The sequence below is a fragment of the Meles meles genome, chromosome 11 (genome assembly GCF_922984935.1).
Source record: "Meles meles chromosome 11, mMelMel3.1 paternal haplotype, whole genome shotgun sequence".
NCBI lineage: Eukaryota > Metazoa > Chordata > Mammalia > Carnivora > Mustelidae > Meles > Meles meles.
The window spans coordinates 1053516-1070506 of record NC_060076.1 but is presented as its reverse complement, the minus strand read 5'-3'; the positions used below and the strand labels follow the sequence as shown (position 1 = coordinate 1070506).

The 16991-nt window shown below is 64.3% G+C and overlaps 1 long non-coding RNA gene across 2 annotated transcripts; it reads left to right on the top strand.

Annotated features, from left to right (window-relative positions):
• The first annotated feature begins 8201 nt into the window (after positions 1–8201).
• Positions 8202–10532, top strand: LOC123953219. 2 transcript variants are annotated; one of them, XR_006820838.1, is made up of 4 exons: positions 8202–9301; positions 9376–9496; positions 9745–10003; positions 10445–10532. It is a non-coding gene; the product is annotated as an uncharacterized LOC123953219 (long non-coding RNA). The 2 variants fall into 2 exon arrangements; XR_006820837.1 differs by having other exon boundaries at positions 8202–9496.
• The last annotated feature ends 6459 nt before the right edge of the window (positions 10533–16991 follow it).

Genomic DNA, 16991 nt, shown 5'->3' with positions numbered 1-16991 from the left:
GGGGAGCGAGCGCGCCCAGGAAGCTGCTAGGTGAGGCGCGACCCGCCCCGCCCCGCGACTGCCCTCCCGCCGCGCCCCGCGACACTCCCCCTGCCCCTGCCGCCGGGTCACCTAGCTCCTGGAGGCGCGATGCCCGCCCCAGCCTGGCCGCCTGCGGCGAGTCACCCCGGGCTCTGGCGCCGACCCCCCTACCCCGCGCTCGGGGCCTCCCCGCCCCCTGCCCCCCCTTGCGTTCCGTGCATCCCCGCGGCCCCTTAACCCAGAGCATAGCTCCAAAGTTACCCAAGGATGCGACCTCCTTGGCAGCCTGGTCGCCACGCAAAGGAGCCCCTGAACCGCGTCCGGAGGGACTGCCACCTGGCCACCTGCTCCTTCCGGTCCCCTGGGGCAGCTTCAGGGAGAGGGGGCTGGCCCTGGGGCGACCTCACTCTGCGGGCCTGATGGGCACACACAGTCGGGGTGGAGGCAGCGGGAATGGGGCGGGTTTCTGGGCGTGGCTGGGGGTGCCCGCGTTGGGCGCCAGGACAGTGTGTCACCGCGGCCAGGGGCAGATCCAGCCATTGTGCTCACACCCGAGCTCCGCGTTACTGGCCCTGGGTGGAAGGACGGCCCCAGCTGGGTGTCCGGGTCACAGCCGCCGGGGCAGCCTCCGGGTCCCAGAGCGCAGACTGAGGTGGCACATGGCCTCTCCTGGCTGGCTGAGGTCCCGGGTCTGCTGCGATTTCCAGAATGCCCGCCCGGGGAGGCCTGGCCCTCCGAAGGGCGTCAGAAGTATCGGTGCATCTCTGGGGTTTTCAGGCGCTGAAGCAGCCTGCTACTGACGTGCTCTCCTGACAGCCCCGAAACTCCCTGGTTTCTTTACTTTTCTTTTTTCTCTTCTGTTCTTTCTTTCTTCTTTCCTTTTTCTTTCTTTCTTTCTAAGATTTTATTCATTTATTTGACAGAGCGAGAGACACAAGCAGGCAGAGGAAAAGCAGGCTCCCTGCTGAGCCCCTCCATCCCTGGACCCCAAGATCATGACCCGAGTCGAAGGCAGTCGCTTATGAGCCAACCAGGTGCCCCAGTCTGTTTTCCTTTTTGTTTTTTCTTTCTTTTTTCGGTGCAAAATGGTGGTTCTGTTAAAGCACAGGGCCAGGGCGGTGGGAAACGAGCTGCTGTCTCAGAGCAGACCTGTGCACCCACAGATACAAACGCTTCGCTCCTGGGCTCAAGGGCACCTCTCGGTCTTGGCAGGTGGGGCTCCCTGAGTGGGTGTAGAGGTCCTTCACAATGTTCCTGACGTGTCCCCGCGGGAGGGTTGCTTCACCTGAGTTCCACGTGTGGTGTTTCTCCGCAGGCCCAATGAGAGCCTCCCAGCTCGGTCTCCGTGCATCTGTGGGGACGCATCTTTGTGTTGCACCATCCGGACAGCCCCGGTCTCTTTCCATCCTTGCGACAGGCTCCGGGGGGCTGTCAGATCCCTGGGCCCCTGGGCAGGCGGCAGCAAGACCGGAGAGCACAGGGGTCCGGGGGTGGCCACCACGCAGGGCTGCGGCTGCAGTGGGAAGGGGCTGGGTGGCAGCGGCTTCTCTGCGGCTGACTAGCAACGCCTGCCGGTCTCGTCCTCCAGGGTCCCAAGAGGGAGCACAGAATGCGGGTCTCACCAGCCGCACGCGGCTGAAGCGGCCGCGGTATCCGAGGGGACTTCCTTCTGGTCCCCGAGTGGCACCCTGTCCAAGGGGACCCCTCCAGCTCCCCCACCTTGCCTCGCCTCACCCTGACCCTCTTCCCGGCACTTCCTACGACTCGGTGACACGTTTGCAGGCCTGTGCTGAGCCCCCTGACCCGGCGGGGCCTGTCTGTCCTGCTCACAGGGTCACGACCAGCTCTGAGACCCACGCCTGGCTCGCGGTGGGTGCGTACTCTCCCCGCAAGTGCACCCCCACTTTACAGGTGGAACCTCCTAGAGGCGAGAGTCCGAGAGTCGCCCTGCCGGAGTGACAGGGGAGGAGCCTGGTCACTGTGTCCACACCTGCTGCCCGAGGCAGTCAGTGGCCGCTGCCTGCCCTGTCCTCTGGCTCCCGGGGGCCGCAGTTCTGGGCTCACTGCTGTGTCCCCGTACAGACAGTCTATTACCCAATCTCACCTTCTTCCCCAGTTTCCTCCTGGGGAAATGTCGAAAGAAAAGAAAACATTCTTCCCCTGGTGAGATGGGGAGGTTGGGGGCTGGGGACACGCCCCGGGCGTGGAGCGTCAACTCCCCGGGTGTGGTCTGGTCTGAAAGAAATACTCAGTACCGCCCAGTCCTATTTGGAAAGCTAACAAAACCCTTTTTGTCTCTAGAAAGTGAAGCCCATGAGAGTCTTCTGGGTTGGTGGAGAGAGATTTTCTCTTAAGTCAGTGGTTCTCAGCTAAGTAGGGATGGCCATGGCCCCACTCAGGTTCCACCCCAGCATGGGGAACCCTTGGTCCGATGGGCAGGGATGCGCAGTGTCCTGTCTGACCCCGCCAGGGGCCTGGGGTCCCTACGATGACCTGGGGGCGTGCTGGGGAGCTCCGGACTAAGTCAGCCCCAGTCCCTGCCAGGTAAGAGCCGAGAGCCCTGCCGGCCCTCTTGGGCTCATCCAGACGCCAGCGGACACAGCTGAAGCTGAGCCGTCCCACCTCCCAAGGCCCGCGGGAGCTCACGGCCTAGGAGAGGGACCATCTGGGTGCTGGGCCATGGGAAACCAGCTGGCTCCCATGGGCAGAGCCGCCAGAGGCTGACCGGCCCAACTGCCCATGCACCCGGGGCCGCCTCCTGCCAGCGCCTGGGCAGGGCCCTGTGTTCTCCAGGTTTCTCTCCGCCTGGGTGGCGTGTCTGAAGGGAAGGGCCAGGGCTCTCCCTGCCTGAAGCCGAGATAAAGTGAGCACTGAGTGACCCTCCCCGCCACGTGGCTCCAGGGGCAGGGCCAGGGCACCCGCCTCTGTTGTGACAACATGTGGCTTCAGAGTGCCGTTGCCCGAACCACCCAAGCCTCGGCTTCCTAGCCTGGAAAACAGGGATGCTAACTCACCCGGCTGGGCTGGGATGAGCGGGGCCATGGCCCAGGCTGGCCCGGCAAGGGCCTCTCCCGACTTTGCCTTCTGCGTGGGGAGGTAGGTTCCTCTCTCATGGAAACCGCCGGGGAGGAAGGGAGACAGGTGGCCCCTCAGGAAGGGCTTCTGGGCAATTCTGCGAGATCAGGGGTGCGGGCGGGGGAGCTGCCGACTGTACAGCTGGGCAGGGGCGTGGTGGGGGGAGCTTCCTATGACCCCTGCTCCCTCTGGGGAGGAGGGGGGCATCTCCAGGGAGCCCACCACCGGGGAGAAGACTCCTGGAAGGCAGGCGTCAGGCTGGATGGGAGGAAGGGAGGAAGCTCGGAGAGCCTGGCGGTTGGGGGGGGGCACTAGGGCGGTGCCCCCCAGGCCTGCAGGGCTTCAGACCTCTCCGTGGCCGAGGCCCTCCGCCACCTGTAAATAAAGCAGCCTGTGAATCTTTCATGGGCTTGTGCTTAAAAATAGATGAGGTAAGGCCTCTGGGCGGACTCCCAGGTCTCTGCTGTGGGCAGTGTCCGGGCCACAAACTCCCCAGGGAGGCAGGAGGGAGGGAGGGGGAGGACTGGCAGGCCAGGGCGCTGGGGACGGAGCTGGCCCGGGCACGCGGAGCCTGGGACATGTGGCCCTGAGCTCAAGGGCCAACGGAAAGTCACCATCGGGTTGTGCCCTCTGGAGCAACTGGGTCCCAGGCTGGGGGGAGGGGGGCCTGGGCGGGGCGAAGCAACGGACCCCTGGGGAGGTGGGACCACGGGGCAGAAGGGGGGAGACGAGGCCCCGAGAGGAACCAGACCTGGAGGTCCTGGTCTTGGGGCTGAGGCCCGTCCAGCTCTCCAGAAGAGCCGGGCCCCCCACGCGGCCCCCCACGCACCTCCCGCACCCACGGCCAGTCCGACCTCCACGCTTGCATCAGCTCACCCGAGGCTCCAACGGCGACCAGAGCCCCAGGTTCCAGATGCACCCTCGCAGGTGGCCTGGCCCAGCAGCCCCCACCGGAGAGACAGGAACACAGGGTCCTGGAGAGGACACCCCCGGGACTCCAGCCAGCAAGATGGAGCAGGAGCCCTGAGTGACCCGGGAGCTGCCCTTCCTCCCAGGGCCTCGGCTTCCTCGTCTGAGCTGAGGGGACGTGCATGGGCCCCTGGGGCCTGGGAGGGTAAAGGGGGAGGCCGTGTGCGGGACGCCAAGCCTGCCGGCGGCTGCTTCTCAGGCAGACTGCCCTCTGATCCCCTCACCCCTGGCCCAGCTGGCATCGGGACCGGATCAGCTGCCCAGCACTCCCTGGTCAGTGCACTGCGTCGACGGGGCTGGGGCCAAGCCGGCTGCCCTCGGCCTTGCCCCATCCACTCCTGGCTTCGGCTGCTGGCTCAGGGGCTGCCTCTGTGGGTCAGGGGGCCCTAGAGGCTCCCTGACCCCGTCTCTCCTGCTTCCCACTGGAGGAGAGAGAGGAGGCAATGAGGGCCTGAGAAGGGGCCGCCCTGCATTGTGAAGGCCAGCAACGTGCCTCCAGCACCGGGGTGGGGGCAGGGAGGCTGGAGGGAGGAGGGTGGAGGGAGGAGGGCGGTGGCCTCCCCGCCAGGCCTCCTTCACCCTCCCATGACCATGCGGAATTCCCGCAGCCCTGGAGAGCTCGCGGGGTCCTCTCCCGTCCTCCTGACTGTGGGGGCCGGGGTCTACCCCACGAGCCACACCCGTGGCCGGTGATGTGGCCGGTCCGGGCCTTCGGGGGCACCTCACCAAAGGCAGGCCGGAGGCTCAGGCTCACTGACTTACTAGAGAGCGAGTTTCCCCCTTTCTCAGGGTTGTCCATCTGGAAGATGAGGCAGGGAGTGGGCAAGAGGGAGCCCAGCTCCGCCGACAGCCTGGCCCCACTTCCTCCCACCGTTGCTGGCGGGCGACTCTTCCCCTCTGTGGGGCCCCCGTCCAAGCTGGCCAAAGGGGAGCAATGAGGGACTCGGGAGACAAGGCTCTGACCACGGGACTGAGAGTCCTGCCTCACGCAGGTCCCTTTGCTGCTGTCTCTGAGTCCCAGAGCCATGTTCTTGAGGGGATCTGGGTTTCCCAGGTGCCCCGACTTCTGAGGCCCTCGGAGCCTCAGCCTGTCTACGCAGCTCCCCACTCTTTCCCAAGGGCCTTGGGGCCTCAGGCCCAAGACAGGCTCCTGCAAGTCTCTGGCAACAAATGAATGGTAGAGAAGGCGAAGGAATGAGGGAAGCCTTCCTCCCCAGTCCGGAAGAAGCGCACACTGGAGACTCGGCTCGCAGAACCCAGGCGGGGGCCGCCGGACGCCTGCGCAGTTGAGTGGGCACACCGCCCGCAGAAAGGGACAAGGAAGTCTGGAGGTCAGGGCCCCTGGCCCGAGCGGCAGGTGTGTATCTGTGCACGCGGTGGGACATCCAGATACACGGACACAAGAATGCGGCCGTCGTGGGAAGGGGCCCAGCCAGCCCGCACACGGGTCTTGGGTACCGTCTCCCTCCCGCTCCACTTTCTCGCCCGGGAGCAGGCGGGGTGTCCGAGTTCTGCCTCTGCCCCTCTGTGCGCAGGCACACGCACGCTTGCTCAAATGAGACGGTGGTTTGGGCCTGATAGCCCTGGGCCAACAGCAGACCCCCAGGGTGGAAAGTGAGTCAGAGTCTAACTCCGTCCACGAACCAGGTAAAATCCAGGTGAACTCACAACGGAGGAAACTCCAGAAACACAGAGTGCTTGGTGGGGAAGCCTGCCGGATAGAGAACGGAATCTGGGTGAAGAGAGAAGCAGAGACACTGCTTGGGCCCGCTGGGCACAGTTACGTGGGTTGTGCACTGCCCCAGTCGAGATCTGTCAACAACAGCAAGCACAGCTGGGGCCACCCTTTCGCGAGCTGACTTGTGCCCCGGCCTTCGACAGTGGCCACAGACCTCCCCAGCCAGAGGCCCCGACAAATGAGCTCCTGAGTCTAGGAGACTGGGCCCAGAGGTCAGAAGCAAGGCTCCCCAGCTCAGCATGAGCCACCCCGCTGCACCCTGCCTCCGCCTGGACGTCTGCCAGCACCGCAGCCAACACCCGCCTGCACCGGCGCCGCCAGACCCAGTCACCGGGCTCAGGAGCTCGGAGCCGGAGCGGCGACCCCGCCCTGACCCCGGCCACCTCCACCGGGCGTCCCCCGTCCCCAGGTGGGGTCACCGGTCCAGCACGCAGAAATGCAGGACAGCGTCAGACTCGAGTTTCAGGTGAAGAAGGAATATTCTCAGCTAAGTGTGTCCCATGGGATAGGACGTATTTATACTAAAAAATGTGATTTGTTGTCGACCCGAAATTCAAGTCAGACTGGGCGTCCCGCACTGGATCCGGTGACCCCTTCCCCAGACTAGGGGCGGATCCCCTGTGCCCACCCCGGGTCGTGTCCCCCCACCCCTCGTGTCCCTGCTCTCGCTGCCCCCACCCCAACCCGCCTGCTCTCTGCCAAACGCCGGGCAGCACTGCCCTCTAGTGGACAGACCGCCGCAGGGGAAAGGAGCCCAGGCAGCAGGGGAGGGGTGGAGGGAGGTGCTTCCCGGGCTGTTGGCAGGGGACGCACACTGGGTGATAGAGCAGAGCCGCAGAGCCGCCCAGGGCTGGCAGCCCCGACCCATCACTCCTGGACTGCAAGCAGGGCGGATCCGCCCATAGGCCCCCGGATGGTGCTAGACGCTGGCCTGCAGGCCCTCAGGGATCTGTCTGGACCAGACTGCCAAGGGGCCTCGGAGGGCCAGGCTGGGTGCGGTACTGGGGTAGGGGCCTCGGCGGCGGAAGCTTGCCCTGTTTAGAGCTTCATGGCCTCCCTCTGCACCGTCCAGCCCACGGGCCCTCCGCACAGACTCTCTCTGGCCCGCCCGCTCCCCCAGGTGGCCGAGGCAGCAGCGACCCAGCCAGCCACCGAGGCCGCCGGCTTGCAGCACGCTCCCTGTTTGCCCCAGCGTCCGGCGCAGGGGAGACAGTCACCCCTCCTTGCCCCACTCCCTCCTTCCTCGGGCTCCCTGGTGCCCGTCCTATCTCCTCACTCCTCCTGCCCTCCTTTCTGTCCCAGCTCCGCACGGACACATCTTCCCATCCACGGTGTGGGCGCCCCAGCACAGTGGCCCTCGTGGAGGCCCTGGACGTGGCCTCGGAGGCCTCCTTCCTCCGTAAAGACGTACTGAAGGGTGTGTCCGCTGGGACTGCGTTGGTCTGAAGATGGACGTCATATCCGACCACAGAAGTTCTTTTTTTCCTCTTCTGAAAGTCAAGGAAAGCACATCTTTGGGCCCCAAACACCTGGGGGCCGTGGGTCCCGAGCCATGAGCCTCGTGGACGAGCACCGTGTGCTGAGCGTCTATGGGGCCCACCAGCCGAGGCTGCTCCTGGCCGGGCACCGGCCGTGCGCCTGGACCAGCGGCATGGCCTCCTGTGCCCAGGGGCCTCTAGCTGGCAGAGGCCTTTCCCCATGTACCCCGGGGGGGCCTGACACCTGGGAGACCCTGCACCTGATCCCTAGGTTTCCTGAGACCACAACAGTGCGGGAGCCATGAGCCCTGCCCCACACGGACGGCGGCCCTGGGAAGCAGGGCCCAAGCTGGCGTCTGCAGGCAGGGGGCCGGGGGTGCGGGCAGATGTGCTCCCCTCTGCTCGCCCCTCCCCTGGGCTCCCTTCCAGGCCCGGCGTCCAGGGCAGGGCTCCGGGTGCTTTGCTGGGGTCAGGAGCCCGGCCATCTGCATGGACTGAGCTCTCGGGGTACCCGCGGCAGGCAGGCAGGCAGGCAGGCGGGAGGCGGCCTGGGCCAGGGCTCCCCCCGCCCCTGTCAGGGCCCCTCGGGGAGCACACTGAGTCCGCCCAGCCTGCTGCAGGGCCCAGACACCGCAGAGCCTGGTTGCAGGGGTGAGACCCAAGCCCCGGGCCACGACTCCTCCCCGCGAGTTTGGAGAGCCCTGGCCTTGCCCGCTGTGTTGGTGGCGCTATGGGAGGGTCTATTTTTTGAATTTATTTAAATACAATTAATTCCCATGTAGTGTCTCCTTAGCTTCAGACCTTCAGGCAAAGTTTTCCCCTTCCACCCCTGCCCGAGACACTGCCAGGGCGCCCACCGCCTCCCGTGGGTGCTGACGACCCCCACCCACCCGCGGCTCCCCTTGGACACACGGGGCCCCTGATGCCGATTTTCCTGCAGCTCCTGGGGCTTCCCGCATCAGGCCAGCCAGCGGGACACAGAGCCTGTCCCCTTTTTCCATGGTAAATGAGCGTGGCTCACGGCAGGGGGACGGGCATCCATCTCCGACGACACGGGACTCGAGCTTCCCCGCGAGGCCACCTTCACGGCAGCTCAGCCCCCGCTGCCCACAGGGCCAGGCTGAGAGAGGTCAGCCAGACGGAGGGACCGGCGCTGGAGGACCCACTCCCAGGACGCCCCAGAGGAGTCAGACCCACAGACAGACGGACACAGGGAAGGAGGCGGGGGGAAGGGAGGGGTCGTGTGCAGAGGGGACAGAGGCTCAGTCTGGGAAGGTGGAGAGTCCTGGGGACGGAGGGGGGGCCGTGCGGGGAGTGTGTCTGACGCCCCTGAGCTGGCGTCCAACAGCAGTTAAGAGGGCAAGTTCTAGGTCGCGTGTGCGCTGCCACACGGCACACGTAGTGATTAAAAAGGCAGCGGGCAGCGGGGGGTGCTTCCTCCCCCCCACCCCAGCCCGGGCCTCAACACCTGCCGGTCTGTTTGGCCTGGAGCCCGGTTTTGGAAGAGTCCGCAGATCCTGAAGCTGTGGCGGGGGACGCGGGGCAGGGAATGTCAGTGAAACAGGTAGGGAGACCCGTGGCCGTTTTTAAGAAATGCGAGCACCAAGTGTGTGCCCTGGACGGTCTGTGACATGGACCCTTTCCCTATCTGATCGGACTCACGTGTTCACTCTACGTCGGCACGAGCCGTGACTGCACTGTTCTTGGATGTTAACCGGGAACAGAGGACAGCCCCACACGGTGGCCAAGGGTCGCCACTCCCCACAAAGGCCGCTGGGGCAGCCCTGGGGACGGGAGCTGGTTGGGAGGCCAGAGGACAGGGCCTAGGATGAGTGGGGGGTGCAGCTCTGGGGAGAGGGGACAGAGACAGACAGAGAGACAGGGACAAGGTGTCCTGGCCAGGTCTCTTTGCTGGCCCCACTCCTGACTGGCCTCCCCTCCTCGGTTCCCTTAGATCTCGTCTAGGACCCAGCTCTGGAGCTCCCTCCTCCAGGAGGCCCCCCTGGGCTTCCCAGCTCAGGTGAGCCCCTTTTTTTGCACACCTGCCTTCTTGCCTTCGCCTATGTACAGTTTTGTGCGTCTCCGTCTGTGCAGGGCGAGGTGGCGTTCAGACTTGCATCCTGGGCACTGGCCGGCGGCTTCTTGGAGACTCACTGCACTGAGTTCCAGGACCAACCAGAGATCGCCGAGATCCTGTAGGGCTTTGGAGCACGAGGTGAGGCGGGAGCCGCTCACCCTGTCTTCTCATGTGCAGAGTGCGCCTGCGGCAGGGGGGCTGAGCCCTCTGTCCCGAGGGGCACGGACGGCCATCCGGCAACCCCTGCGCGTTCCCCATGTCCCAGGAGCCGGGGCAGGGCTGGGAGGGAGCAGGGCAGACCACCTCCCTGATGGGCCCTCCCCTCCTCCCCTCCCTCCCCAGCGACCTGCTCCACGACATCCCCTTACCCCTGCTTCCTCTCCCAGAGGAGGGAACCGGGACCTCTAGGCTTCCCTCTGCAGCCAGGGCTCTGCGCTCCAGCAAGTCACCTTGCCCCCTGCCTGGAGCTGCCCCTGCCTGTGGGGCCCTCCTTGCCCTGAAGAGCCCTAGCCCTTGGTGAGACCCCGAACACTGCCTCTGCCTGGATGGGGCCTTCCCGGGGACGGCCTCCCCGCCCCGGACTCACACTTTCTCATCGCTCCGTGCGCAGCTAAACCCGCTCGAGTCTGTCTGCGACATCGTGAGGTGCAGGTTTTTCGGGCGGAGGTTTCACTCACTTCCATTCCCAGGTCCCGAGCGACGGTGTTCTCAGTAAATACTGAATGAACGAGGAAATCACGGCATCCAACCCCAGACCCTTCCCAGGGGCTGCCGCTTCCCAGCGCGGGAGCGTCGGTCGGGGTCACCCAACACCTGCCCTCCCACACTGCTGTGTTCCTCCAGGAGGGGCCCCCGGACCCTGTGAACGGCCTGCCAGGCAGACCCCTGCCACGGGGCCGCGGGCACTGGAGTGGGGGCATCTCCCGAGCTCCTTGGCGCCGCTCTGCCACCCCCGGGGTCCCCCTTTCATCGCGAGGCTTTCCTGGCTGTCCTGAGCCCACCAGCCCCGGGGCTGAGGTCCTTGGGGGCCTCCGTCTGACGTTGGTTTTCCTGTGTCCTCTCCCGTGCGTGGGTCACGGCCCACAGGCTTGTGCACCTTGGAATACGGGTTTTCTGGACCTTAGTCTGCGGGAATCCTGCTGATCTACGTCAGGGCTGCTGGAGGAGATGGCAGTCATGCAGGTGAGGCGCGGGGGAACCCCACAGAGCTGGGGCACTCCCCCTGCCCCCAGGCACCTGCTCCGCCGAAGTCAGTTTGTTCCCTCCTCGGTGGGAGCCTTGGGAGTCCCCTGGGCTCCAGACCCTGGAGTTCAGTGGTTCAGCAGCGGGAGGGGCTCGTGGGTGTCTAGCACACTGGCCACCTAGAGTGGGACGGACATGTCCACTTCCTTACCCAGTGCCCAGGAAGGGGACCTTATTTGGAAAAAAGGTCTTTGCAGATACATTGAACTAAGGATCTAGAGGTGAGCGGGTCATCCTGACTATCTGGGCGGGCCTAAGTGCGAGGACCAGTGTCCCTGTCGGAGATGTGAGAGAAGAGACAGACAGACACAGGGAGAGGCCAGAGCCCAGGAGCACCAGGAGATGCGGGAGCCCACAGAGGCAGGCGGCACCCTCCCGAGAGCCTCCCGAGGGACCACAGCCCTACCCACACCCGGAGCTTGGACTTCTGGTGTCAGAACGTTGAGAACGCAGTTCTGCTGTTTTAAGTAACCGTTTCTGGTCATTTGTTGCAGAGGTCCCGGAAAATTCACTCACGGCTCTCTCCGTGCTGGTTCCAGAATCCAGAGCACAAGACGCCAGGTGCCAGTCCTGGGGAAGCTCACTGTTTGTGGGCCTAAGAGGGCTAAGAGGGCAGGGGCCCTGGCCAGCAGCTGGCTCTGGGATGGGGGGGGGGGGGGGCGGCGGTTGCTGCAATCCAGGCTGGCTGCCTGCAGGAGGTGTGGTCTCCCCATGGCCTGACAGACAAATACCAGGGCAAGAAGTCGGGGAAGAGAACTCTGGGCCAGAAAAGAGAGAAAAGCGGGAGCTTCTCAAGGACCAGAAGTCCTGTGTGCGTCTGGCATGGGACACAGCGCTGGGGCCCGGTGGAGAGGAGTGGGAGCTGGCGGGGTGACCCGGGAGGCAGCCAGCTCCTGCCAGAGTGAGCAGCGCTCCGCTCCTCCGGGTGCTGAGTTCTCTCTAAACGCCTTTCTGGGGCGCCTGGGGGGCTCAGTCGTTAAGTGTCCAACTCTTTTTTTTTTTTTTTTTTTGAGATTTTATTTATTTGAGAAAGGGGTCGTAGAGGGCACAAGCAGAGGGAGAGGGAAATGCAGGCTTCGCGCCGAGCAGGAAGCCCGCCACGGGGCTCGATCCCACGACCCTGGGATCATGTTGGGAGCTGGAGGCAGACGCTTCACCCACGGAGCCCCCCCAGGCGCCCCAGGCATCCGACTCTTGATCTCAGCTGAGGTCACCATCTCAGGGTCGTGAGACAGAGCCCTGAGACGGGTCAGCGCTCTGTGCAGTCTGCTGCTCGTTCTCTCCCCCTGCCCCTAAAAATAAGTAAATTAGAGAAAATAAGATAAAACGCCTCCTGGACTCTCTGTCCCTTGCTCTTCTGTTTCTCCCCATGGAAGATGCTTTTCTGCGCGTCCGATTCTAAAACTGTCCTGTAACCCTTACCCGCCGCTGCGTGACCCCAAGCTAGACAGCTTAAAGCCCTGGACGGTTCTATGGTCCAGAACTCAGGAGCAGCGTGGTGATGTGGTTTTGACCGATGCGGGCGTCGGCTTGTCCCGAGCAGGGGGCCTCTGGGGGCCACCACCGACCTCGAGCACGAGGCGGGGGCACGCAGCCGGCTGGGTGGGAATGTCACGCCCCAGAGACTGCGCGCTCAGAGCCCGTGAGAACCTGGCGTGGCACCGACCACAGGCTCTGGCGGGAGCTCTGACTCTTCCTCCCTGCCTTGCGGGTGGCCCAGCTGGGTCCCAGAGGCGATGAGCAACCCCTCAGGGCCACAGACGGGTCCCAGCCTTCAGCCCTGCCCTGATGCTGCCCCCGACCCCCGCGCCCCCCACGGCTGCCAGGGGTCCCACTTCTCCAGCGGCCCCTTCCGGGCCCCGCGAATGCTCTTATTCCGATCTCATGGTTCCCTCCCCCTCCCTCCCTCCATCTCCCCTTACCCCTCCCCCTCCCTCTCTAACCACCCCCTTCCCCTCCAGTCTCCTGGCGGGGAGAGGTCGGTCTTGGAGGTCCAGAGCTCCCAAGGTCCAAGGAGGTCTGGGACAGAGGCAGACACGCCCTGGGCACAGGGAGCTCGGAGTCCCACGGAGACCCCGACGTGCGTGGGGCTGGGGCAGGTCTACGGGGGAGTCCCAGCATCCAGGGGGCCTGGGGGCCTGTCGGACGGGAAGGGCCTCTGTTGGGTGGCGCTGGGAGGTGCCTGGAAGTCCCAGCACAGCATCCAGAAAAGCTCAGAGGCAGGCAAGAGCAGATGCATTGTGGGACCAAACGAAGAACGGGGTGGGGGCGGGGAGCAGCCAGCCGGACGCCCCAGAACCAGTTAGGGCCCCAGTGGGGTTGGCTGGGGCTCTGCAGGCTGTTTATCCGTGAAGCCAGGGAGATGAAGCCTTTGACCCAGAACGTCACCGCGGGGACCTGTCCTCAAGTTAATAATTGCGGAATCGGTATGGATTCAGCCGGGAGGCCACTCACCCAGCCTCGCTCAGGAAGGAGAACGCTCAGACCACCCTACATGCCCATCAAGAGGCAACGTGTTACGGAAATTAGGGTCCATTCAGGCAACAGAACCTGGGGCAGCCCATGAAGTAGGCGCTCAGACCGACCGAGCCCTTCTACAGGAGAAGCCCATCTTCCGGTCTGCGGGTCTGCCGGGACCCCCACCCCCCAACCCCGGGGCCACAGCCCAGCACAAAGCCCCTTGAGAAACCCAAGATGCTGGGGGGAAACTTGTCTGTCCGGGGCCGGAGGAAAGCTTATTTTTATTACCACGACCGGACAAGTTCTTTTATGCACCATCAAGGTGAAAACACACTTAAAACCTCGCTGGGGGAGGGGTGCCTGGGTGGCTCAGGGGGTTAAGCCTCTGCCTTCGGCTCAGGTCATGATTCCGGGGTCCTGGGATGGAGTCCCGCATCGGGCTCTCTGCTCAGCAGGGAGCCTGCTTCCTCCTCTCTCTGCCTGCCTCTCTGCCTACTTGTGATCTCTCTCTGTCAAATAAATAAATAAAATTAAAAAAAAAAAAATACTGAATCCGGGAATGTGTTACTCCAGACGGGACGGCAGCCCTTCCCGTGCCCTGAAGGAGCCACAGCTTTCGGCCACCTTCTCGTGGCCCGTCCTTAGCCAGGACGGACACGTGCACACGCACAGTTACTAACGACACACGGGCTCCTGACGAACAAACAGTCTCATTCCACACACACGGCTTTGCTTTGCAATTCGTTTTTGTCCCTGTAGTGGGAGGAACGACGCTCCCACACCGCAGTTATGTCCCCCTGGGGGGGTGACCTTACTGGTGACCTTCACAGAGATGACTAAGGATCTCTGGGGAGGGCACCCGGGATTGCCTGGATGGGCCCTGCAGCCCAGCCGGTGCCCCTGAGAGGAGAGGACACAGTGATGGGCTGGGACTGTCGTCTGGGGGCCCTGTGACTCCTGCCCCCGGCCGTCCCCGGGCCGACAGAGATGGCCCAGGCCTGAGGAAGTGGCCCTCCGCTCCTGACAGTATCCAGCCCGTCCTTCCCGACCCCCTCAACCCCTGCACACATCCCCCTGGCCTGGAGGGGTGCCCCTAGTGTCCTGAGATCTCCCAAGCGTCCTCTTCTCTCCAGAAGCACCCCGCCCCCCCGCACTGAAAGTGTCCCTTCTCTGCATGCGTAGAATGCACAGCCCTGCTGGGAGGGGCCCTGGGCTCCCAGTGGCCCTCGGGCAAAACCCTTTGCTCCAGCCTCCGCTTCCTAGCCAGAGGGAGCCCTCTGGGGCGCTGGCCCTTGGTCTGGGCAGGTTTCCACGGAATCTGAGGCTGCCTGGGCTGAAGTTCCACGTCCAGACTCCCCACCAAGCCCTCCCCTCCACACCCCACTGGGACGCGTACAGTCCCATTACTGGTCCAAGCGGCTGCCTCCGGGCCTCCGCGCACTCTGTTCCTCTGCCTGGAAGCCCGCCACTCCCTGGCCCCACCCCCGCCCTCCTCCTCTAGGTCTCCGTGTGGACATCACCTTCCCCAGGCCCGACGGCCTCCTCACCACGTGCTGGGCCCCCATTCTCCACCCCGCCCAGAATGCCTGTCTGAAGGGGATGACGTGACCCCTGACCTCAGTCCAAGGCCACTGGGGCCTGGGGCAGGGGGATGGGCTACTGGAAGGGTGACGTGTCCAGGGACCCAAGTCTCCATATCTCCGTTTTTCCTGTGACTTGTGCCCAAGACTACAGGGTCCCAGCTGCAGTGGGACATGTGGCTCTCCAGGGGAGGACGACGCTTCCACGCTTTTCTGCAGCCGGGCTGGTCCTGTGACTAAGCTTGCAGGGACTGAGACCGAAGGGAACAGAGGTCCAGGTCCTTAACTGGAAAGGCTCTGCGCTTCCTCTTGCTGGAGTGTGGGGGTGACGGCGGGGGCTGGAGCAGCCATTTTCGACTCCAAGACAGAAGCCGTGTCTTGAGAACACGAACACGAAAAGGGCAGGAGTTCAAGCCCCTGGACGGCACGGGTTCCCAGGCTCAGCGCACTGAGTGGAAGACAGACACGCGCTGCTCTGGAAGAAGCCGCTCGTGTTCTGGGGCCCCTCAACTTACACGCATCCTCGGTGGTTTCCTCTGTGCGGGCAGTGGGAGGGTGCCCCCGGCATCCCAGGTTTATAGCCACCGGGAAGTCAGAACGTGCCCTCTTTGGAAATAGCTCGTGGAAGGCCATGTGAGGACACAAAGGCAGAGAGGGGACACTCAGGGGCACAGGCAGCCTGTGAGAGGGCGAGCGAAGGTCGCAGGGATGCAGCTGCGAGTCCCGGAGCGGCGAGGCTGGCGCATACCCCCAGCGGCTGGCAGAGGCAGGGACGGGCCCCCCCCCAACCCCCCCCCCCGGCACCCGCAGCGGGAGGCCGAGCCCGCTGACACCTTGCCTGCAGACTTCCCTCCAGAACTGGGAGAATCGGTCCCTTTGTCGTCAGTCGTTCAGTCCGTGACGTTGTCACGCAGCCCTAGGAAACCAGTACGGTTTGCCACTTGCAAAATCACACATTAAAGACACCCCACTTGGGGCGCCTGGGTGGCTCAGTGGGTTAACGTCTCTGCTTTCGGCTCAGGTCATGATCCCAGGGTCCTGGGATCGAGCCCCACATCGGGCTCTCTGCTCAGCAGGGAGCCTGCTTCCTCCTCTCTCTCTCTCTGCCTACTTGTGATCTCTGTCTGTCAAATAAATAAATAAAAACTTAAAAAAAAAGACACCCCACTTTGGGGCTGCGCGCCGTGGGCGTGAAGTGGCAGCCACTGGCTGACTCCGGGTCACTGTGGATGCCAGGACGGCAGGTGCTTGCTCTCTACCCACCAGGCAGCCCCACAGCCCCGTGGGCCACTGTCTCCCCCGCGGATCCCTCGTGGCCCTGCTTCCCAGAGGCGACACGCCAGACTTCGTACTCCGGATGAGAGGTGGTCACTGCGCAGCAGACGTGACTCCTGCCCATGGCGGGGTCTCCTGTCTCACAGTCCCCAGGCAGTGAGCCCCAGCTCCTGGCAAGCTGACTCCATCAGACTTCAACCGGGTCTCTGGGCTCCTCCCTCAGCACGGGCTGCTTTTCCAAGCCGAGCCGCTGGCCGGTCACACTCTCGTGGCCCCTGACACCGCACGCGATGCGGGTGGCAGGTCTCTCCTGCCATCTGGCAACGGCGCTCCCTGTATCACAAAGGCCACCTACGGCGGGCCGGTCCACATGTCCTGCCGCCCGGTCCCGGCTGTGGCCGAGCCTTGGAACGGCCTTCTCCCAAGTTCACGGATGGAGATTTCTGGCTCCACCTCTGCGCCCTCTTCCTGGCCTGGGCCCCGTGGTTGAACTACCTCCTCGGTGATGACCAGGATGAAAGTGGGGCCATCGGGATTCCATCCAGACCGTCCTGAGCAGGGCAGCCTTTGGCCAGCCTGGGGGTCCAGAAAGGGGACTACGGACAGAGACCTCATTCTGGTCCAGCCGCCTGGACTCTCCCGTGTGGCTGGCATGGCCCGAAGTTCCAGGGTAATGAGCATCTGGTTGAGGACACTGGGTGCAGGAGGGTGAGCCCCACGGTCCAAAGCGTGGGGTGCAGTGGGTGTTGGTAAGTTTGGCAAAGATGCTTGAGTCCCGTTCTGCACCTGCCCTGTGCCAGCCAGGGTCCCACCAGGTAACAGAAGCATGTGGCCACGTACACAGGGAGTCTGCCACAGGATGGCCTGAAGAGCAGACACGGAGACCCGCTAGGGCTGAGCTGGAGGCCCCCGGCCCCAGGCAGAGACCGTGGGTCCCAGGATGGCAGAGAAGTCACCGTGACGCCCACAGCACCGCTGGGAATCCGGCCGGGGCCGGGGGAGGGGAGGCCTGCCGAAAGCTCGCCCCACGGTGCTGGGGAAAGCTGTTGGCAGGGCCGTGGCCATGCAGCGCTCTG